Raw genomic sequence first — 23,891 nt, forward strand, 5'->3', positions numbered from 1 at the left:
ACTCACAGCTTCTCTGGGTCTGGAGAGCACTTTGAGGAAAACCACAGGCAGATGTCCTCAGCAGAGAACCTGACTTGGTGTCCTCATTGGCGACATAGTTAACTTTCAAGGCTGTGCTTCATCTCTGCCTGCTTTGTCACTTCTGAGGTGGAGGTAATGTCTCTTTTCTTTCCATATAAATTTAAATGGATTAGGGCAGCCCTGTTGATTGTACCTAGAAAAAAATGTGTATTCTTGCCAGAGAAAGCGCTATCTAGAAATCTGAAACCGAGGCCCTAGAGACAGCAGGGTGTTTACATCTAGAAAGTAAAGGACAATGAAACTCACCTTGGAATGTGGTTGTGGGAATTAGGTAAGCGAATGCACGGAAGGCTCTGGTACATCACAGATACTCAATACATGGTAGGTATTGTGAATATACCCAATACTGTTTTCCTAAGCCCTACCATGGTCTCTTCCTCTGGCAGACAGCAGGAGAAGTGGCAGAAAGCAGGGCAGCTCTCAGCTCTCAGCTCTCAGTGGGCAGCCCTGAACAGGTGCTGTCCTGTGGCCCCACCTTACCCCGGGGCATGCACCTGCAGGCCTTGGGCCGGCTCCGGTGGCAGCTGGGCATGGTTAACAGCAGTGAGAACTGAAAGCAGTCTGTCCACTCAGCATTCTCTCAGGGCTGCTCAGAGAGGGCTATGACCTGGAGTTCAGCAGAAACGTAGGCAGGAAACATTCTCTCAGGCCCCAGTTTAGACAGGCTTGCGTTCACTCACTGAAGCTTCACGCAGAAGATCTGCAGCAACACAAGGCAGAGGGACACTGCCGCCAGGGAGCATGCCCAAGACAGTGCTATCTTGATACTCTCTGATTGTTTTCACCTCCAGTAAATATTCTGCCCTTTAAGTAAATGACAACTAGAGCAGGAGCATGAACGCAGTGCTGAGCCCCGTCTTCCAAGGGCTTCACAGGCGTAAGCCAGGAGGAGTTGGGGTAATGGCAGCACAGGGCAGTTTCCCCGCGGAGTATAAAGGGGCAGCAGGCGAACCAGCCGCCCAGGGGAGCGGGTGAAGCGGTGGAGCAGCCAGGCAGCGTGGGGGCCGTGGGGTGTCCATGATCACGACTTTAAGTGGTGTCCCGTTGGCATGGTTGTGTTTTTTTAGCCAACATTTTTACGTGTGAAGTAGGCAGAGCTGGTTTTAATTAGAGTTAGAATTTTGCCGGGCAAGTAGTAAGAAAGGAAAGAAAGGCAACGAAACCAGGGAGGGGGGTGGTGTTCAAGGACCATGGACTGAAGTGCGTAAGGAGGGAAGTAAGACACGGTGGGGGTGAGGGGTGATGAAAGGCCCTGGTGGGGCCGAGGGAACTCTTTAAGCCAACATCGGCACTGCAGGGGTTTTGGGGTGTTTAAGAGAGGCTCGTTTCCTTGCTGTCTTCCTATTTTACCTTCATTTCCACTTTTCTCCTGCTTTTTTCCACAGTTTAAATAGTAAATTCATGAGGTGTTGCTACTTTGCTGAGAAAAAGAGACATCCCTTTCAGTGCCGATTCCTGTACTTCTGGAAAAGAAGGAGTTACATGGTGTTATTTGGAAGTCCTTTAACACTGTCCAGATTTGACTTAGAGATAGGATTATGCTGATGTCCTTTATTTTTTTCTCCTTAATTTACAAAGAGCTCTCTTATCTCAGACATTCTGGGGCTTTGTTGGAATGTTCAGCTCCCAGTGCAGCCCATTAGAGAGTAACTTTTCGGGAGAGCTGCAATCTGACCCTTAAATTGGGGCAGGATTCCAGCAAAATAGAGGCCTGGGGCCAGCGCTTCTGCTCAGGTTCCTAACAGGAACGCTCTTCTCGTCAGAGTGGCTGCAGGAGATGGGATCTGGGAGCACAGAGGCCATTGTATCAGTTTGTTTGTTCACCTACCTGAAAACTCTCTTAAAATGATTGCTTTCCAAATGCAATGACGTGGCCATCTGTTCTCTGGAGACGCTAAATTCAATGAGCTCCTGGCTCAGAATGTTTGCCCTGGGGTTCCTGAGGTGCTGTAAAGTGGAAGGAGCAGTTCACAGAGGCTCAAAAAGGAGGAAGAATAGGATCTGCAAGATTTTTGAAATCACGAAAATGACCCACTAACAAGTCCACCCTTCCTGACATGCTGGGGGGGAGGGGGGGAGGAGGGCCTTAAGTGGTCTCCATGTCCATCTCTCTGCCCCTACACAGGACTGCAGCAAAGCTGCTCCAGAAAGAGAGTTTCCTGCCCACTTGGAAATTAGGTCTAACATTCTGTCAGTGTCTGAGGAATTTTAAAAAGTTGATCTCATGTTTATCTTTAAGCACATTTATTCTTCCACACATTTCCCATTCTTCTATGGACTACTAAGGGATATTCCCAGTTTGGAAAGTAATTCTCTGCTTGTTGCAATAACAAACACACCTAATTTTTAAATTATCCAAATACCACACAAAAAATTAATCGCAATAATGTAGGGCGTAAGTCTTGACTTTTTGGTGTTTTAAATTTGTGAAAAGCAAAGCCTGTGAGGTGACTTGGTTCTCCCTGAGTTCAACCTCCTCAGCTTTCCTGGCCCTGTGGAAGGGCCAACAGAGAAACAGAGCTGACATCAGAGGCCTCAAATCCCAATTCTGCTGTTACAAACTACATCACCACAGTTTACATTATTCTTCATTTGAAGCCCCAATTTCCTCATCTGCAAAATGTGAAGAAGCACACGTATGCTCCAAACAAATCAGGCAACAAATATAAAAAGCATTTTGTAAACAATAAATATTGTAAAAGTGTGTCTGTTTTTACAGTTAACTCCCAAATACTCCAAGTTAGCTTGTTTGGGACCCACTCTTTCGCTCTTTCTTTGCCCAGCTTCCCCTCTCCATTCCTTAGTGTCCATCTGTCCTCTATGAGCTGCTGCTGCAGCAGAAGTTTCAGATACTACACAAAAGCTATTGCTACAGTTGAACCTTGAACAGCACAGGCATGAACTGCACAGTCCACTTATATGTGGATTTTTTTTTTGATAAATACCTGTATGGTTTTTGATCTGCGGTTGGGAGTTCATGGATGCAGAGGGATGGCTGTACACATTGATCTATGTCATTTTATGTAGGGGACTTTAGCACTGGCTGATTTTATTATCTGTAGTGGTCCTGGAACCAATCTTAAGTTTGAGGAGAGTCAAAAGTTATATACAGATTTTCAGCTGCATGGGGGTTGGTGCCCCTAACCCCCACGTTAGCCAAAGAAGTAATAGTACAGATACCATCTTCCAGAGGGTACTACAAGGCTGGGCAAAGGAGGAAAGAGGCATGAAGCAGCAGATTGGAGATGCCAGCGACAAGAGAGCAGGAGAGGGGAGAGCAAAGAGAAAAGGGGGGAGCAAAGAATCCTCTAGAGAGGGAGGAACACAGAACTCACATCACCCCCAAGCCTCTGAACCCAGTTAGGAAAAGAAGGGAGATGGACAGCTTGAGTCCAACCAACCATGAGACTACATAAAAGGGAGCTTGTACACAGAAGATCAAAGGAAGCACAAGAGGGGAACATTCTTTTCAGGAAGGGGAGTATCAGGTAGCATCGCAGGCAAGCGCTGGGATAAACTGAAGTTAGACGCTACCGGGAAGCTTCTGAGAGTAGTTTGATGAGAGCCTGCGATTCCTACATCCAGTTATTAGAAGGAAAGTATAAATCGCTGTTATGTTTGTATTGCAGGTAAAATTCCATTATGGCCAGTAAAATATAGAAGAGAGATTTGCTTCAAATTCGGCTGGGGACTCATGCTCCTACACCCTGTCCGTGTGACAGAGAGAACGTGGGAGATAAACTTGGAGCAATACCAATTCCCCGCCTGCACGCTTCCCACCGAGAGGGATCAGGTGGCGCTCTGCAGTAACTTGGAATAGGGAGATGGGTGTTTGCTGGACACCGGGTGTGGGAATTGGAAGAATGAAGGAACTGGAGGGCACCCACTAAGGAGCGAGCTGAGATACACAGAGGGCCTAGAGCGGCCTAGGTGGAGCAGCAATTCCATTAGGGACTAGACTTTCTGGTGGAATTTCTTGAGCAAGGAGACTGTTAATGCCTTAGTCTACTTTCTCATTAAAGGGAGCTACACAAGCCCATTTGCAGACCCGAGTTCCTGTGGAAACATCACTTCCCAATCCTCAGTCTCTCCTGACAGGTATATAAGACACCTTCTTTTGGCCTGGGTAAGGACAGTAGCAGACCGTAGTATGTCATGGTCTCCCACACCCACGAGGCTATTTCAGAAACTGACATTAGGGGTAGCAACCAGGATAGTGAGCGAAGGTCGGGAGAATTATATTGCCATCTTCAAACTCCTCAGGGAACAAAACCGCAGAGGTAAACTGTATCTGTTTCACATTCCAAAAATATCCCATGACTCATGTTCTTTTTCCTGGACTGGTCCTTCTCTTTCTGATCACATCCGTATCAACTCAGGCAAACCTAACCTTTGTTACCCTACTGTGAGCACAGGATGGGTTTCCCATATGGTGGTGTTTTGAGATTCGCCAAGTTAATTTCATTCCTGCTTTGGCTGCTCTGAAATCAGGCGTTTTATGCAAAATTGAATGTAGGTACTTTATCTAAGGGTTGAGCAGGTACCAGTGAAAAGAGAGGCCCCTTTTGTTGGCTGAGGAAGCTGGACTTTGTTTCCCATGTGGTTCAGGTAAATACCCCTGCTGCCAGGCCTCTAGGCAGCTTTCATGGCCATAGGTTCTCTGCTTATACTCTGTGGTCAAGAAAAAGAGAAAACAAAAAAATTATAGGCTGCCCCCTTGACCTCAGAACTGTGACTTGATGACTTTTGAGGTCTGACCTCACTTGCAGGTTCAGAATCCTGACTGTGGCTTCTTCTTTCACGTTCATTCATGTTTCCATTTTTCTAGGTCATTGTAAGGGAAAGCACCAAGGAAGAACTAAAACCTTTTGCCTTCAGGCCAAAACCTTTTAATTTTTGTTTCGAATAGAGCCAATGATTCTTCCTTAGCTACCTGCCAGGCATTATAACAAGGGAAGGCAGGGACAGATCCTTTCTATAAATAGGGAATGTTCTGGTTCTTGAGATAGGAGAGAAAACTTAGGAGAGCCATCTACTCAAACACAGAATAACTAGTACACAGTGCCCCTCTAGGTTATGGAGCTAGGAGAGATTTATCTTTTTGTTGGTATAGGAAAAATTTAAAAATACCAAATCATATTGTATCCGGAAAAGCCATTGAGCTAACAAGGAAGGAATCTTCTTGGGTGGCTCTTGGTTCTCTTGTATTTTCAAAAAAGATTGTCATTTTTTACATCTCAATTTATTTGATGACTGTACCTCTGAGAATATTAGGGGCGTGGTTATTTTCTATTTGCAATTTCCTTTAGCTTGTTTTCTTGCAAGGTCCAGACACCTAATAGGACCTTGTAAGTGTGGGCACAGTGATGGGTGTGTTCCTCATGATTGGTGGTGACATTGGTAGAAAGTCAAAGCCACACTTGCACTGGCCAAATAGAATCCTACTGTCTGTTGGAAAGCAACTGTGGAAAAAATCATTCATTTGTATTGCAGGACACAAGTATGGACCACAGTCTGAGTGATTTTCACTACTGTGGCAGGTTGGATGATGGCCCCCTCAAATGATATATCTAAGTTCTAACCCCTAGTGCCTATGAATGTGATCTTATTTGGAAATAAGGTCTTTGCAGATATACTTAATTTAAGACTCTTAATTTAAGATATCCTACATTTAGGGTGGGCCCTAAATTTAATGGCAATATCCTTAAAAGGGAAAACAGAAGGAGATTTTAGATACAAGAGAGACACAGAGGAAAATTCATGTGAAGATGGAAACAGAGATTGGAGTTACACAGCTTCAAGCTAAGGAATGCTAAGGATTGCTAGCTGCCACCAGAAGGTAAGAATGAGGCATGGAATGGATTCTCCCTCAGAACCTCCAAGAAGAAGCAACCTTGCCAACACCTTAATTTTGGACTTCTGTTCCCAAGAACTGTGAGAGAATAAATTTCTCTTGTTTTAAGCCACCCAGTCTGTGGTTATTTGTTATGGCAGCTCCAGGAAACTAATACAACTGATATAGGCAGATTCTCACAGAAATACCCTGATGAGTGATAACAAATGACTCTCAGATTCTTAGGTGGTTTCCGTTTGGTCATTCATTCACTCATTTTCTCATTCATTCATTCATCAAATACCTATTTATTATGTACTTTGCTTTAAATATGACCAGGACATTTTAGATTCTTTGGTACAGTCTTATCCATGGCAAATTTGGTTACTGCCAACTCTGTAGGTGAAGGAAAGTTTACTGTAGATATTTTGTACTTCTAAAGAGCTATTATCTTCTGAATTCTTCATAAGTTACTTTTACATCCTGCCTAACAGCTAACAAGTGGCAACAGCGAGATGTAAAATATGATTTTTCTGTCACTTCAGAATTTCACCTAAGGCCACAAAGTTGAAAACAAAGAGTGATAAAGACTTCACATTCAGTGTTGGCCAGGTAGCTCAGTTGGTTAAAGCATCATCCCCGTAAACCAAGACTGTAGGTTCAATCCCTGGTCAGGGCATATACAAGAATCAACCAATTAATGCATAAATAAGTGGAACAAGAAATCTCTCTCTCTCTCCCCCTCTCTCTTTTTCTCACTCCCTCTTCCTCTCTCTCTAAAAAATCAATTAAAAAAAGACTTCCACATTGGGAGGAAATTTACTAAATACATAATTGCAGGATTTACAAAAAGGTAAAACCTTTATCTATCAATATGTAATCAAAGTAGTATGAGAAAAGAGGTTGTTAGAAAAGGAGTCACTGAAAAGAAGCAAAGGCTATTGAGATTTTTCTTCTTGGGAACACTCCTTACCGCTGAGCTAAGTGTACATTGCACAACTACAGGGGGCACCATTCACTCCACGGCCATTGGAGATTTATAGAGAGTTATCACACTTTCCAGCAGGTGGCAGTAAAGTATCTTGAGGAGCGAGGGCCTTTTCCTAATTCACACAAGGTCATTGGGCTAAAGGTGCTTGTCCTTTTCCTCCTACTCTCTACCATCCTCCCCCAAGCCAAGTAAGTAGAGTTCGGAGAGGATCTTCACAGACACTGAGATTAACTGCAAGAGGAGAGATTAGGGGAATGAATGCGAGCTGAGTTACAGGAACTCATAGGCCTCCCTTGCAGTACTTACTATCAGAGCAAAGCCTGGGAGCCCGAGGAGAGCCTGAGAGTGTGGCATGAGTGTCAGGCCTGATGCCTTCTCTTCATCTGCAGAAGTTTAAAAGGCAGGAGACTTGCCAGAACTACCGTGACAGCAAGACAAGGTGAGAGGAGTCAAACTAGTCACACTGCACTTCCACCACTGGGCATGGCAAGAGTACATGAATTCCTAGGCCAAATGGACACCCTGGCGACAGGTAGCCAGGTAGAAGCTGTCTGAAACCAACTTGCCTGAGGGAACTGACCACTGAGTGACAGCTCCTGCCCTCCAGCCAAAAAGGGGGGAGGACAGAAACAGTGAGGGGAGATCACTAAAAGCCACCCAGAGAAAAGCTCACCTTTGACACAGAAAGGTATGTGGGAGCCCATCACATACCAAAGAACACATAAAAGTGCTCCGGAAAGGAGAGACATCTGGTCAACTGCTATTACAAAAGGCATTCCACAGCCAAGAGAAAACTATAAATAGCACCAGCCTTTGCTTATTTACCTGCCATTCATTCACCCCCTCCCTACCTTGGAGGAGCCAGAAGCTGCAAAAGAGCTGAAGGAGCAAGAAAGTATTAAGAAATAAACCATGTTCCACCTCCCTGTCCTCAGTGTGGGTTCTCAAGGCATCAATTAAGCCTAAGGGATTACTTTTCACTATATACCCTTTAGTTCTGTCTAAAGAGAACCTAGATTTTTACAGGTATACCTCAGAGAAATTATGGTTTGGCCCCAGGCTACCACAATAAAGTTAGTTGTAATCTTTTAACTGGTGGAGGGTCAGTTTGTAAAAAAAAAAATGCAACAGCTGTGAAGCACAATAAAGCAAAGCTCAATAATATGAGGTATGCCTGTATTTGGTAGTCTCCTCTCCCCCAGGCAACTCATGGGCATTAGGGGAAGCTAAGCATACTACTAACAACAACAACCCACTCTCCACCACTCCAGCGTTAGTTTGTATGATCTGAAAACTATAAAACATAGTTAAAAGAGATTTTGAAAGATCTAAATAAATGGAAAGACGCCTTATGTTCATGGATCAGAAGACTTAGTATTGTTAAGAGTAAGCAATTCTCCTCACATTAATCTATATATTCAACACAATTTCTATCAAAATCCAACCTGGATTTTTCAAAGAAATTGACAAGCTAATCCTTACATAGAAATCACCCAAGAATCACGCAGAATCACCAAAACAATCTTAAAGAAGAACAAACAAAGTTGGAGGACTCACACTCTGATGTCAAAACCTACTATAAAGTTACAGTAATTGAGATATTGTGGTGGTATAACAGACATATAGATCAATGGAATAGAACTGAAAGCCCAGAAATAAACCCTCACACAGTCAATTGATTTTCTATAGGATGACAGGACAATTCAGTGGGGAAAGAATAGTCTCTTCAACAAATAGTGCCGTGACAACTGGATATCCACATGCAAATAATTAAATTAGACACATTCTTCAAACCATACACAAAAATTAGCTGAAGATGGATCACAGACATAAGAGCTAAAATTATAAAACTCTTAGAAGAAAACATAGGATTAAATCTTCATCACCTCAGATTTAGCAATGGTTTCTTAGATATGACACCAAAGCACAGGTGACGAAAGAAAAAATAAATTGAACTTCAGCAGGATTAAAAATGTTTGTTCCTCAAAGGATATCATCAAGAAACTGAAAAGACAACCCACAAATGGGAGAAAACATTTGCAAATCATGTATCTGATAAGAGACTTGTATCTAAAATATATCCAGAACACTTACAACTCAATAAAAAGAAAACAACCCAATTTTAAAATGGGCAAAGGATATAAGTAAACATTTCTCTAAGGAAGACATACAAATGGTCAATAAACACATGAAAAGATGCTCAACATCACTAGCCCATCTGGGAAATGCAAATCAAAACCACAATGAAATACCACTTCACAGCCACTAGAATAACTGTAATTAATAATAACAATAAAAGACAGGCTGGGTGAAAGATGAAAGAATTAAGAAGCACAAATTGGTAGTTACAAAATAGTCACGGGGATGTAAAGTACATGACCCAGCAATTCTACTCCTCGTATATACCAAATAATATTATAACTATGTATGGTGCCAGGTGGGTTCTTGAAATATCAGGGAGAACACTTTGTAAAGTATATAATTGTCTAACTGCTATGCTATATACCTGAAACTAATACAAAATAATATTAAATATAAACAGTAATTGAAAACGAAAAAAAGAAAAAGAAATGTAATCAGTAAAAAAAAAAAAAAGACAGGTGATAATTATTGATGTCGATACATTGAGACCCTCAAACATTGCTGGTAGGAATATAAAATGATGCAGACACTTTGGAAAATAGTCTGGCAGTTCCTCAAAACATTAAGTGTAGGTTTATCACGTGACCCAGCAATTCTACTGCTAGTATATACCCAAGAGAAATGAAAAATATGTTCACACAAAAGCTAGTACACAGATGTTCACAGCAGCATTATTTGTAATAGCTAAAAAGCAGAAACAACCCAAATGTCTATTAACTGATGAACAGGTGCACAAAATGCATCATATCCATACAATGCAATATTATTCAATCATAAAAAAGACTGAAGAACTGATATATATTACAACACAGATGAAACTTGAAAATATATGTTACATGAAGAAAGCCAGACACAAAAGCCCACATAGTCACAGTGACAATGACTAGAACTAGTGGGATGATCACACTGTAAGGTATAAAAGAAGTCAAACAACTATATTATACACCTGAAACTACCATAACCAATATAAAATTGTATACAACTATACTTAAATTTAAAAAAAATTATAAAAAAAGCTTACATTTGTATGATTCCATTTATATGAAATGCCAAGAATAGGCAAACCCATTGAGATAGAAAGCAGATTAATGCTTGCCTAGGACTGGGGGTTTAGAGGGAATGTAGAATGATTGCTAATGAGCACAGGGTTTTCGGGGAATGATGAAAATGCTCTAAAACCGATCATGGGGATGGTTGCACAACTCTGTGAATATGCTATTATTGGGTCCATCCCTAGAGATTGCAATTTTTTTGGATTGGGGCGTTGGGATTTTAAGAATTCAGGTGATCCAAATGTACTGCAACGCTTGAGAATCACCAGTCTGAGCTAATTGTGGTTAGTTTGCCAGGGGTTAGTTTAGGCAAGGGCATACGTGCGGCTCTGGCCAATGAGCTGTAAGAAGTTTTCCCGAGGTTCCTAGGACAGCTTTCCAATGAGTTATAGGAAAAGAAACCTCTTCTTTTGAAAGTTGTGTCTGGAGTTGCAGCAGCTGTCTTACAGCCCTGAAAGGAATTAGTCCAAGGAGAAAGCGGATGCACTAAGGGTGCCAGAGAAGAAATATGTCAAAGAACTTGGGACCTCAGTGACTCAGCTGAGCTGCTGAATGATGCAACTCTTGAGTCACCTGAATTCTGGACTTCTTATAATGTGGGATAAATGTCCTCATTTTCTCACATATTTTTGAGTTGGGTTTTTGTTGCTTGCAGACCAAAGTGTCCTCACATGCTGAGAAACATTTAAGGGGCAAGTGAAGAAGACCAGCCTACAAAAGAGAAGAAGAACTGGACAGAAAAGTAGGGAGAAAACCAGAAGGGTGTCATATAATAAAAGCCAAAAACAAAGAATAGTTTAAGAAGGAAGAAATAGCCATCAGTGTAAAATGTTTCAAAGCGGTTAAGATAAGGTCGAGAGTGCTGCGAAATCTAATTCGTTCTGGCTTCTGTCCAGCTGCCCCAGTACCCTGGCGGAGATGATCTCCGCGTATAGACCTGCATCATCCAATCAGTATCTTTGGAATGGAAAAGAGTCTGGCAGTTCCTCCTGCATGTCTTTTTAAATTCAAACAAATTAGAATTAAATAAAATTTTAAATTTACATTTTCAGATTTCAATTGCTCAACAGCCACGGTATTGGGCAGATGTAAAACATTCCCGTCATCACAGAAAGTTTGATTGGACAGCATCTACCTAAACAATTTGGAGCCTCTGTCTCTTCAGCATTTTGAATCCCAAGGTCAAGCCTGTTATTCCTTTTATTGGCCTTTCTCTCCCCAAAGCCTTATCTTTGGGTAGCAGCTACTGTTCTATCCACCTTATTTTTCAGAGATAAACATAGCTATGGTCACTTATTCTTTCTTTCTGTCAGATAGTTTCCATTTGTCCTTTAGATTCACTTTTTCCTACCCTATTCCATACGCAAGGAGGCGAATCAATGGCTTCCTTCCTTCTCTTTTCTGGTTGGGTTTGGCCAGTGGGAAGCACCATCAGAGGTCAGAGGAGGAAGGAGAGAGACATGAGGATATTTATGCCCTGGCCTGCTCCCTGAAGGAGCTGTGTCCCTCCATTAAAGGTCTCAGCCCCAGTCAGGTGGCCCTTGTCATATATGCCTCTATTTCCAGGACCCATCTATCTCCAGATCCTTCTACTCACCGCTTTAAAGCTTTGGAGTGGTACAGGGAGCCCCGCTGTTACCAGCTCTGGGATACTACACTCTCCCTTGTGATTCTCCTGCGACATGCCCACACCTTTTAAAATAGTCCCTTTACACTTACCTGGCAGGGGAGATACCATGATCACGAAGGTGGTTTTTCCAGGGCGAGGCTTATCCATTGCACTCCGGATGTGCTCACCCCTGTGATTTCCCCAAATGTGGGAAACTCGACTGCATAATTTGTGGTAGTGGGGGACTGCGTTCGCGCTCTCCCCTGAAAAAAAATAATAATAAAATAAAATAAAATAAAATAAATAAAATAAAATAAAATAAAATAAAATAAAATAAAATAAAATAAAATAGTTCCTTTATTAAACATTCCTCCAATGATTATAATTAGATTCTATGATGGGACCCTAACTAATAGACTTTCTTATACTCGCTAATTCTCCAAGAAGATGGGCCTATAAGTAGGATTATCAACCCTTAGTTTCCCAGTATTGAGTGCTTACCCAATACAAAGAACTTTCAGTGTTAAAACCAGGACAGTTTTAAGAAAACTGAGGTGGTTGGTTACCCTACCTATAAGTGTCCTTTAATTTGATATTTATCCACATGCTAGTCTTTAAAAATTCATGGGTACAGTTACTTATCTTTCCTTTACTAAGCTACCTGTGTAAGGTTTGCTCCTCTCTGCCTATTTTGATTTTATCTTGGGAGCTATTGGTTTCTGTCAGATTTTTTCCATCTACTTCTTTTCAGTGCCTTTGTTTTTTGCTGGTTTGTTTTTTTTTTTTTGCATTCATACCCAATGGTATTTTCTTTCCAGTGTGGGAAGAAGTCATGCACAGTACCTGTCTGGAGATATAAACCATGTAACATTTTAAGATGTTTCCTTAAGTCTATAATGTTCATGGAAGTAAAATCTAGGTTATATTCTTGCTACTGCCCTTCTTGGGATCTTTGAGTAATCATTCATCCAGGATTTTCAGGGCCTGAAGTTTTTCCTTTATTTTTGGTGTAAAGAGAATATAAAAATTGCTTTAAAGGGTTACTATCAGTATAGAGTAACTCCAGCCCACTCAAGCTGTATCTTTCTGGGTGTTGGCTCCTAGTTAAAAGGTTGATATTCTCTAAATAGATGCCATGTTTGCTACTGAGGCTCTGAGTATAGATTTGGGACTAGGGTCGAAGGCCCCCAGAACTACAAGCAGGAACTGAAATGAGATGAGTTACCCCTATAGCCCTGAAGGTGAACATGGGGTTAAACAGGACTTGTGGAGGCCCTAGGAATGACAAGTGCCCCCTTTCCTGGAAAGATTGCATACCAACTTCCTGGACTCTAAGGGACACTAATGGCTATTGCCTACTCAAAAGAAAAAGCCACACTACTTCATGGAATTCCCCTTAGGAAGAAAATCTTGATTTTCCACTCTGTGATACATCTTCTTTCCCCCCTATTCCAAAATAGAGGCTTTTTATTTCCCGTCTCATCTCTGTTTGGTGACTGCTGAACCTTCTGCTATCTATCAGGCCAATTGATCAACAAACATCTAGGTATGTGGCCCTGTGCTGGAAGGATGTCTAAAAATTGGAGGAGTTGGAAACCCTTCTGATAAGGCAGACTTGCAGGGAAGGGGGAAAATGTTTCTTCCCAGAAACTTAATAAAGCTTAACTTCATTCACAATTCAGCTTGCCTGTCCACTCTGTGATCCTTAACCTTGATTCCCCCTCCCAGACCACTGCGCCAGACTACTTGGGGTTTGAGGCCCCGGGGTAATTATTTTTTAAAGCTCTCCAAGTGATTCCAGTGTGCAGAGAGGGTTAAGAATCCCAGCCTTACATTTTAAGATATAAGTACATACACATAGTATGACTGTCTCCCCCTCTAAACAGTCTATTTCTACTGCATAAGCAGAAGTCATTGATCAACTCTCATTCTCTTTGTTTCTTACCATATTAAAAAACACTCCCCAAACCAGCACTGCTCCGCATGACACCAGCTGGCTGACACAGCGCATTCCTGACAGCCTTTATCCCCAGGTCCCTGGGAATCACCGCACAGGCTCTTTCCAGTTAGTCCCATTCTCCTCCCACATGCGGGCAACGGAGACATGCGGGCAGCGGAGCAGCTGTCTCGCTGTAATGAGCAGTGGCCTAGGAGACAGAAGACGTGGACTCTAGCCTCACCCCCCTCTAAGCAGTTGGGAGGCATGAGTCAGGTCATTTAATATCTCTGAGACTTTATAAAATGGGATAATTTAACCGTCTCGCCTATCTACCTCACAGACTGTGTGAAGATCAAATGAAATGTGAAAGCAATCATAAACCATAAACTGCCATTTCGAGATAACAACATGACTGTGTATTGGGACAGAGCAGAGCCCTCCCTCCCTTATTTTGTCTAAATAGTTTCCCCTTCAGTCTCAAGGGCTGGCATGTGGAAAAACAGGTGGAGAAAGAGAGGCGTACATACAAGAGTGCATTTTTGCAGTATTTACAAAGGAATACCGTGTACACATTGAAAGAAAAAAAGAGGTAGCTCTATATGGCACACAGAAAATGATGCTAATGATATATCTTAGGTGAAAAAACAAAATTGCAGCACAGTAAGCAAGGTCTGACCTCATTTTAAAATTATATAAGAACATGTTTGTTAGCTCATGAAAACTGTCTAGAAGGATACATTCCAATTGGTTAACACCAGGATTGCCTGGGAAGGAGGCTTTTATTTTTCCTTTGTACATTTCTGTACTATTTGAATTGTTTGATGATGAGCATATACATTTCCATAATTTTTAAATATATACTAAAATGCACATTGAGGGGAAAGAGAGGTGGCGAGGATATTACAGCCTAAGGATAGTAAAGAGTCAGAGAAAATGTAATTGCCTTAAAGTTGTTCTAATGCCTGGACTCGCACAAGCAAGCGTGCTCCCAGGTGAGGAACTCTCCAAAGATGTGCAGTTCTCACAGTCTATTATCAACAACTTTAAGAATTCACGGACAAGATAGGAGGTGGCAGGAGGCTGAAAATGATTAAGGGTTCTGATTTTCAAACAGGAAAAAAGTATAGCTTCTGGAACTTGCAAATACAAAGCTTCAGACTGACCAAGAAAAGTCTAATGGATTGTTAAACAGTTGGTTTTTGAACACCTAAAAAGGCTCATAGCGATCAGCAGCAGCTGACAGGGATTCCCTAAGAAGAAATCATGACAAAATCTCCTATTTTCTTTTTGGTAGGGCAAACAGATTAGTAGGTTAGGGGAATATCGTAGGCTTCGTGCATCTTGATTTCAGCAAAGCTTTTCCCAAAGTCTCTTACAATATCATTTTGGAAAATATGTGCAATGTAAATTATTAAATGATTTGTGGCTAATTAAGTATCATAGCCTTATATCTAGTCTTTAGCCTGTTCTCTTATATATATTTTTAATATATCTTTATTGATTTCAGAGAGAGGAGAGGAGAGAGAGAGAGAGAGAGGTGAAACATCAGTGATGAGAGTCATTGATTGGCTGCCTCCTGCATACCATCCACTGGGGATGGATATCGCAACCCAGGCATGTGCCCTGACTGGGAATCAAACCATGATTGCCTGGATCCTAGGCTCATGATCAACTACTGAGCCACAGCTGGCCAGGCTCTTTCATATTTTTATCAACAACCTAGATAAACACATTGAAGGCAGCCTTACCAAGTTCTCAGATGACATGAAGATGGAACGACTAGACACTAGCTAAAACACAGAGTCTATATTCAAGATATTCTCAGTTTATTGGAATGTCAAGCTGAAATCAGCAAAGAAACTAATAGGTTATAGGATCAGAAATGTCAGTTCCATGTAAGAAAGACTTCTACTCTTTAGTTGTTCAGCAATGAATTAGGCAATAGGTTATCAGTCAAAAAGTTTGGAGGGGTAAGATGTTAGTTCATCAAATGTTCCTATAAGTGCAAAATAATTTGGTTCCAACTATAAAATTAGTAACAGACACTAAGTAATAACAGATGTCAAAAATAGTAAAAGACTATTTAGGGCATAACATTTGTTTTCATAGAAAAAACAAGTCCTGAGCAGAACCTTGAAGAATCAGTAAATGGAAGTAGATGAGCTTCCATTTAGGGAAGGTGATTCCAGGATGTCATAAAGCATGGAAACAGGACTGATATGGCATTTTCCAGAGTCAGGAGGCGACTGACCTGGCTGTGGCTTTAGTATGGAAGAGAAAATAAGCCTGGGGCCAAATCATGCAGGATCCAAAACCAGGAAAGAAGTTTATACTCTGTACAACAAAAAAGGATCAGTCAGGCTCTGCTCGCAAGCATCAGAAACCAACTCTGGCAAACTTCAAGAGAGGAGTCTACTGGAAAGTCTAACAGAACCAATAGGAAGCCTGGAGAATCAGGTGTGTAAACGTTAGAAAGCAAGGTGGCCTCCAAAGGCTAAAAAGCAGGAACCAGAAGAGTGGTCTTGAAGCATGGCCAGAGCACCGTGCTAAGATGAAGGAACACCAACCATGTTCGACCTCTTCAGCACACTGCGAAGGATTCAAACAGAGGGAGAGAGTGTCCCAAAGCCCTCGCTTGGGTGACATGCCCTTCTCATAGCTGAAGATGAGTACTGGATTAACAGTTTTTCCAAACTATATCCAAAGGGAAGGAAGAGATAGTCCCCCAAAAGGAAACTGAGGTGTGAAGCAGAAATAAATGCTGAGCAGCCAAAAGATAACGAAAGCTCACTATTGGCACCATTGTAGGTTCTGAGGAAGGTAGCGATGCGATGAAAATAGTGCTATAAGGAGATGTGGGAATTTGCGAATAGACTAGAGGAATGAAAATCTAAAGATGGAGGTGGGTAGAAGACGAATAGGTAGAGCACAGAGGATTTTTAAAGCAGTGAAAGTACTCTGCATGATACTGTGATGATGGATACGTGTCACTATCCATTCAGCCAAACCTAGAAAGTAGGAGGTGGACATAGGATGCGCACCATGAAGAGTGAAGCCTGATGTAAACCATGGGCTTTGGATGATCACAGTGTGTCAATGTAGGTTCACAAGTTGTACCAAGTACACCGCCCTGGCAGGGGGTGTGGGTAAGAGGGGAAGGCTATGGTTGTGGGGAAGCAAAGAGTATTTGTAAAATCACTGTCCCTTCCTCTCAAACTTTCTGTTAACCTAGAACCGCTTTGTAAAAAAAATTTTATTTTTATTTATTCATTTTTTTAAAGAACCTAAAGGCAGACGGTTATTTCTCTAGGTTTAGAAGGTGGAAATGAAAATAAAACAGCAATGATGTTCGATGTAAAAATAGTAAGTCTTTGTAACTGCCTAGATGTTAAAGAAATGGAAAGGAAAGGTGACTATAAACACCTCTCTCCAAAACTGAAGGAATGATGGTGGTAGAAGTAGGAAAGCTTAGAAAGAGAGCAGTATCTAGGTTGGAGGTGAGAATAATGCTTACAGTGTTGAGTTTATCTGATGATGAAAATATGCAGTAGGAAATAGTCCAAGAGGATGTGGCTGGAGGTATAGATGTAGGAGGATTTGGCACAAAGAAGAAAGCTGAAATCAGATCAGGCTCTTAGAGAATATGTAAAATAGTAGCAGAAATGGTGAAAAACCCCTTCTGGATTGTGAAAAGACAGAGAGAGAGAGACCCCCACCCCCAAAAGAAATCAGTAGAAGAGGTTTGGGGAATTTAGAATAGAACCTATGCACTGGGAACTTTTAATCATAAGTAGTATGACATATTTTCCATTTTTATCCCTGATCCCATTTTCTCCCTCTACCCCAGACACCCACTCTAATTATCTTCAAATATGTATATATTTCTGAAAAAATGTGTGGGGTTTTGTGGAGTTTGCGTGCTTGGATGTAAACAAATGGCGCGACGCCGTAGCGCTCGCTGTGATTTCTGCACTCACCACTTCATGCCAATGCCAATGCCCCTGCGAGAAGCCAAAGTGCCCTTTAGAAACTGCGGCAACGTTCACGTTTCCACCAGCAGATCACGAGAGTTCCCATTTCTACACATTTTCACCAATAGTTGGTGGATATAAAGTTGCATCTTGTTGATTGCAGTACATTTTTCTTCTAATGAGTATGCGTATCTCCTCAGGTTCCAGGTTTCTCCTTCAATAAATTGATTATATCCTTTCCTCATTTTTTTCCCTATTAAGTTTCCTTTTATTTCTTGATTTTCAGGAGTATCATTTATGTTCTAGAGTTGTGTAGTCCAACGCAGTAGCCATTAGCCACTAACTAGTCGCTAGTCAGACAGGAGCTATTGAATATGTGAAATATGGCTAGTCCAAACTGACATGTACTACAAGTGTAAAATGCACACCCAATTTCAAAGACAGTGCAAAAACCATATAAAATAGTAATAATTTTATATTGAGTATATGTTGAAATGATAGTATTTTAGATGTATTGTATCAAATGTATTGTTAAAATTAATTTTACCCACGTATTTTTACCTTTTATAATGTGGCTACTATAAAACTTAAAATGACATGTGGCTTACATTTGTGGCTCACATTATGTTACTATTGAACATGCTGTTTGAGACATTAATCCTTAGTTGGTCTTAGACATTGAAAATACCTTCTCTCACTCTGTCTTCCATTTTAAATCTGTGGATGGTGTCAAATCCACTCATTTGTCATAAGGCCACCACATCACACAACTCTGGGGGAGGTATTCACATCAAGATCTGTGTAAATAGCCCCCCTGGAGTGATGCAGTGGGTGACATATGCAGACATACACAGCTCTCACATTTTGCCTTGTGGATTGCACTTTGTGTATCTTGTTTAAGAAACTCTCCCCCACAACAAGATCACAATATTTTCCTTGTGTTATTTTTATAATTAAAACTGAAAAACAGGATGGTGTTGTATCATAAAAAAGCCATCAAAGAGAGTGGTTCATAATGCCCAAAAAATGCAGGTTTTAGCCAAAAAGGATGACTATAGAGGAAATCATTTATACTGAATTTTATGATTTTGACTACAGTGTTATCTTTCTAATTATGTTTTGGATAAGCGAATGTTGAAATTTGCATTTCAAAGGGCATATTAACAGATGGTGGGGAAGGCAGGCCACAAGCATGTTGAATGACAGGTTGACTCCTGTTTATAGTCTAAATATCTGTTGCAGTTAATTCCCACAATAGGTAAATAGCTTTGATATGGATCAGAAAGAACTGGCAGTAATTGCAAAGATCATAAGATACTGTTCAGATTATACTTATATCATTATGAGACATCATTTTTGGCACATCACTTGCTTACTCTGGAGGGTCAACAGGTCTTCACTCCCTATCAGATCAAGTTCAAGCTGCTCAAATCTGTCAGTAGAGACAACTATAAACTGGCCCCATTCAGTTTCCCACAGCTGATCTCCCCAACAGATGGAAGATTCCACATAGATAGGGGACATGTCTTACACTCATACCTCCTCACCTCAACATCTTGGGAGATGTCATGGTTTGAAACTGCAGCATCAGGCACTGTTTCTTAAGTCAACTAAACTTTTCTAAATTATTTGAGTAAATGTTCTGTGCTTAGCCTGAAATGACTAGCATTCATTTGAGCAACTGTTTTCACCTTGAAGTAACTCACCTGACCTCATACAAAGAAAAATTATAATGGCAAAAGCAAGTAGAAAATAACATGTTCAAATGAGATATCAAATGATAAGGTATTTAAAAGTCGAGGTCAACCTCAGAACTGCTAATATACCCATTACAACCACAGAAATATAGGTTTACAGTAATAAGTATTGTAGTCTTCTTCAAACCCTTTAATTCAAGAAAGTTAAAAGGTTACAAAAAGTCAAAGTAATGAGAATAGACTCACCTCAGCCCAAGCTTAGGATGTTTGGAGATTGAAGTCATTTATTCTTGATTAATACTGGGAATTTCATGTCACTTCAGGTACTAACACTTACTGGAATTTAAAAAAGGTAAGTCCAAATTAAAAGCTGACCCTTCTTTTTACTCAGCACCCAGCTACAGGCTTAATTATGACTGTGTGAATATATAATTTTCATTTTTAAGAGTTTGTGATACCTGTGGTACAAGTCTGGGCATTATGTTAAGAAACCCAAATGTTTTTGATCTATCTTATGACAGTTATAACTTCAGTGTCTACTGGAAACATTTGCAGAGGCAAGAATTTGTCTTTCAACAATGTATTTGACATTAAATAGAAATGTATTTCCCAAGGCTTAATTGAAAATTATGTACTTTTTAAAATTCAGCTGTTATTTTTCCTAAATTCAGTGTTTCCCCACGTCTCACTCCTCCTTTTGGATACATTCTCCTTGCTGAAGTACGTTCTTTGGTAGTTCTTTCATAAGATGTCTATGGATAATAAACTCTCTTAGCATTTGCATATTTGTAAAGGCTTTTGCCCTTACTCTTCAGTGATAATTAATCAGCCATGTGGACTTTTGGGTCTACACAAAGTTCATCAAAATTTTCTCTGCCATATTTGATAGAAATAATGAAATACAAACTAAGAAAGCTTTGAGGTACAATTGTATATATATATATATATATACATATATATTTAACAAAAAGTTAATACATGAGATTATAGTGAAATCCATATTTAAATCTTGCTGATTTCATCAATCCTTTTGGAAAGTAATGTAGCGACATAGGTAGCAAAACCCATAAAGTTTATTTCTGAAATCTAAATTAAGCCTACTTTAGGGAGCTTAGGCCCTAATTGGGAATAATTTAGAAATAATTTTACAGAAGATTAAAGCTATGTGCATGAAATTGTTCATATATAATACTGAAAAACCAGAAACAAGTTAAATGTCTTTGTAAGTTATACTCTTAAGCTTCAGGCCACAATATTAATGGTGCTTTATTGAAACATAATAGCATGGCTTATAGGGATGACATAATTCCAGAACTAGAAAGTCTTAAGGTATAAGACATTAAGTTGTATTGTCATCATCAACACAACATTAAGCTCTTGATTCCAATTTGTACTCTGCTTTTTAGGAGACTGGGATACTCTGACTCTGCTTCTACCATTCCTAATATTACCAAATTATTTCTCTCATGTCTCAAGTTCAAATGCCCTCCAAAAGGGTATCTGATTGTTTTGTACATTCACTGAGCAATATTGGAGATCTTGGTTGGGCTGAGCTTTTACAGACTGCATCATAAATCTCCAGCCAGACTCTAACGCCCCCAGCTGTGGCCTAGTTAGTAGTAACAGTAAGGAGAGCAAGGTTGCATGATACATTTTTTTCTTTAATCTTGAGGTTACATTCTTTTTGCAACCTAAAAAATAAAACTAAAAGTTTCTTAATGACTATTACTTAGTTGTATACTTAATACAAGTTGCTCTTTAATTGTCCATTTTTTAAATTAAAAACATGACTATCCTCTGTTCAGCATAATTCATATTTGCAGAGAGACTTCTGAAATAGCCAAGCAGAGAGAGACTTCTGGGTTTCCATTCATTCACTTTTCATATCATGGGTCTTAATAAATCTGTTCCTGATATTAATCCTCAAACCTAGCAATAGGAAAAGGTGAACACTTATCAGATAGGCAGACAGGATGCCAAGTGAGATTTACCCATACTGTCTCAGAGAAAAAACATACCTAGAAAAGGTCTGTCCATGTGATGAAAAGAAAATTTATGAAAAGCATTAAACAAAATACAAGAAAACACGTAGCAACTATGCAAATATAGTCAGCAAAGGAAACAGTAATGCAGAAAGGAACATGGCACACCAAATGCAGTCTGGAAAATATGACACAAAGGATAGAAAAAAATGCAAGAGTTCTTTGTGTCAGCATTTTTATTATAAGATGAGAATTTATTACAAAATGAGAAAACAACAAAATGAGATATGTAAAAGACAGATGGTAGAATTTAGGAGGCAAATTAAGACTGCATCAGTCAGGGTCCGATCAGGAGCCTGAAACCATACTAGTTATTTTAACTGAGGGAGTTAAAGAATTGTTAACTACATAGTGAGGAGTAGAAAAGGGAAAAATGGAACACTAAGATCACAGAGAGATGTAGACAGCTAGAGATATAGATATAAACATAGACATAGACATAGTTATAGCAATACAGGGAGAGATAGAGAGATAGAGATAGAGATAGAGATAAGAGATAGAGATGATATAGAGATAGAAATAGAGAGAGATAGAGATAGAGAGATGCTGTATAGAGATATAGATATAGAGATAGAGAGATAGAGATGATAGAGATAAAGATAGAGATAGAGAAACAGAGACAGAGACAGAGAGAGATAGAGATAGAGATAGAGATAGAGATAGAGATAGAGATAGAGATAGAGATAGAGATTTTGCAAGAAAGCGGTTCCACCCCTGGGACTGGGGAACAAGGGGGAGTGGTTAGAATAATTAAAACTTAGAAGCTTTGAGGAGCAGCCCCAAGGAGCTGAGTACCAGACCCCTGAGAAGGGAGTGCTGCTTAGCAGGTGCTGGGGTCTCTAAGCTCAGAAGCGGGGCTCCATGGAACTGGGGCCCAGCCCTCTAGGGGAGGGGTGTTGGCTGGTGGGCACTGGACTCTTAAAGGAGCTGTGATGAGGCTGGCTCGGCAAGTGTTAAATAAGCTGTACCGTAAATTGGACTGTGTAGCCGACTATGTTGCTACTGGGTCCAAGTGACATAGCCAGAGTGAAGTAATGAGGTTGGGGTGCCACTGAAAAGAGCAGGAAACCAACAGGAAAGAAGAAGATCCCCTCTCCTCCTCCAGCCTCTCAGTCTCTCTCTGACACTCCCTATTGGAAGCACCTAACAGAGAGAAACTGGCAAAGCGAAAATGTGGTTTACATGGTCACAGCCTTAGCATCATAAAACAAGAGTATAGAAGAGGGGGTATGGAGGTAAGAGACGATACTTAAAAACTAGCACAAGGGCCAAAACAATATCATTACAGAATTAATATGTAAATTTGGAACAGCAAGAAACAAATCTAAGGACAGGGTTAAGGTTTATTTTGTTCACCACTATATATACCCAGGGCCCATCCCAGCGGCTGGCCCACAGCAGGTACCAAATAAACATCGAAATAATGAATAAATGAATGGATGAATGAACGAATGAATCCTCACTGCCTCAAAGGACCCAGCTTGCATGTTTTCTGTTAAGGCATCATCAGTTCATTTTATTTAAATTTCAGCTTTATTGAGGTAAAGGCACAATTGATTCTAAAACTAAATTATTTGAATGGCTTTTTCTCTATTTTCTCTGAGAATGGCTTCTCCTATCACACTGGTGGGCATTACAGCCGGCAGAATCGCCAGCAGTTTTAACCTGACACTAAATAGCCAACGTAGACCAGAAACTTAGAATCATCCTCTGGCTCAAGGGAGAGATGGAAAAAGTGAAATGCACATTCTCTGACCGTAGCCTCTAAAGTGCTCTCATTCTACACTGTCAGTCATGAGCCTTACTGATAATATAGAATGTATGTCAAGGTCTTTTTCCATGTTTTTTTTAAACCTTCATCCTAACATAATACTATCCTCTTTTTTTTCCTGCAGTGTGATTTGCACAACTTATTGCTATCAATGATAACTTCTTATTCTGTGTAACATTACTGTGTCTTCCAGGAGAAATAATACACAATCAAGGGCTTCTCTTACGGATTTTTTCATGTGTATTTTTAAGTCTTGGGAGGTTTTGCATCATTCCAATCTATCCTTTGTGTTCAGGTTCAAAACTGAACTTCAACAGAGTATATACATTGTCACAGCTAAGGGAGTACTTCATTGCTTCATAGTGATGGCTTTTCATTGTATATAAGCTATTGAGTGTTGGGACTTATTTCCTCACCTGTTCAGAAGAACACCAAAACAGAAATTGACTGTTTTTCACATTTGACTGTTTTTTCCCCTTCCTAGAATTCATACAAATCCTGCTGACTTTGCACTTGAAAGAAACAACCTTAAATCAATCTTATTTTTTACTTCAAAGTTCTTCTTTGGCAAAGCTGTTTTGAACTGAGATATTTTGACATGAATAATTAATTATAGCAGAATATTTGCACACAAAAAAGTCATCGCACTCAAATATGCAGTTGCATATTAGTAAGTGATCATTTGAGGGACAAAGAAGGCTTGTAAGAGAAGAAACATGGGGAGCGGGGAGAAGAGGAAGAACTCTCTGTATACTTTTAATAG

General features: G+C 40.3%; 1 non-coding gene across 1 annotated transcript; it reads left to right on the top strand.

Moving 5' to 3' along the window:
• Positions 1-11,810: 11,810 nt before the first annotated feature.
• Positions 11,811-11,974, top strand: LOC148094134 (U1 spliceosomal RNA). The gene has a single exon (XR_015716370.1). It is a non-coding gene; the product is annotated as a U1 spliceosomal RNA (small nuclear RNA).
• The last annotated feature ends 11,917 nt before the right edge of the window (positions 11,975-23,891 follow it).

The sequence above is a fragment of the Miniopterus natalensis genome, chromosome 1 (genome assembly GCF_054644295.1).
Source record: "Miniopterus natalensis isolate mMinNat1 chromosome 1, mMinNat1.hap1, whole genome shotgun sequence".
Taxonomy (NCBI): Eukaryota; Metazoa; Chordata; class Mammalia; order Chiroptera; family Miniopteridae; genus Miniopterus; species Miniopterus natalensis.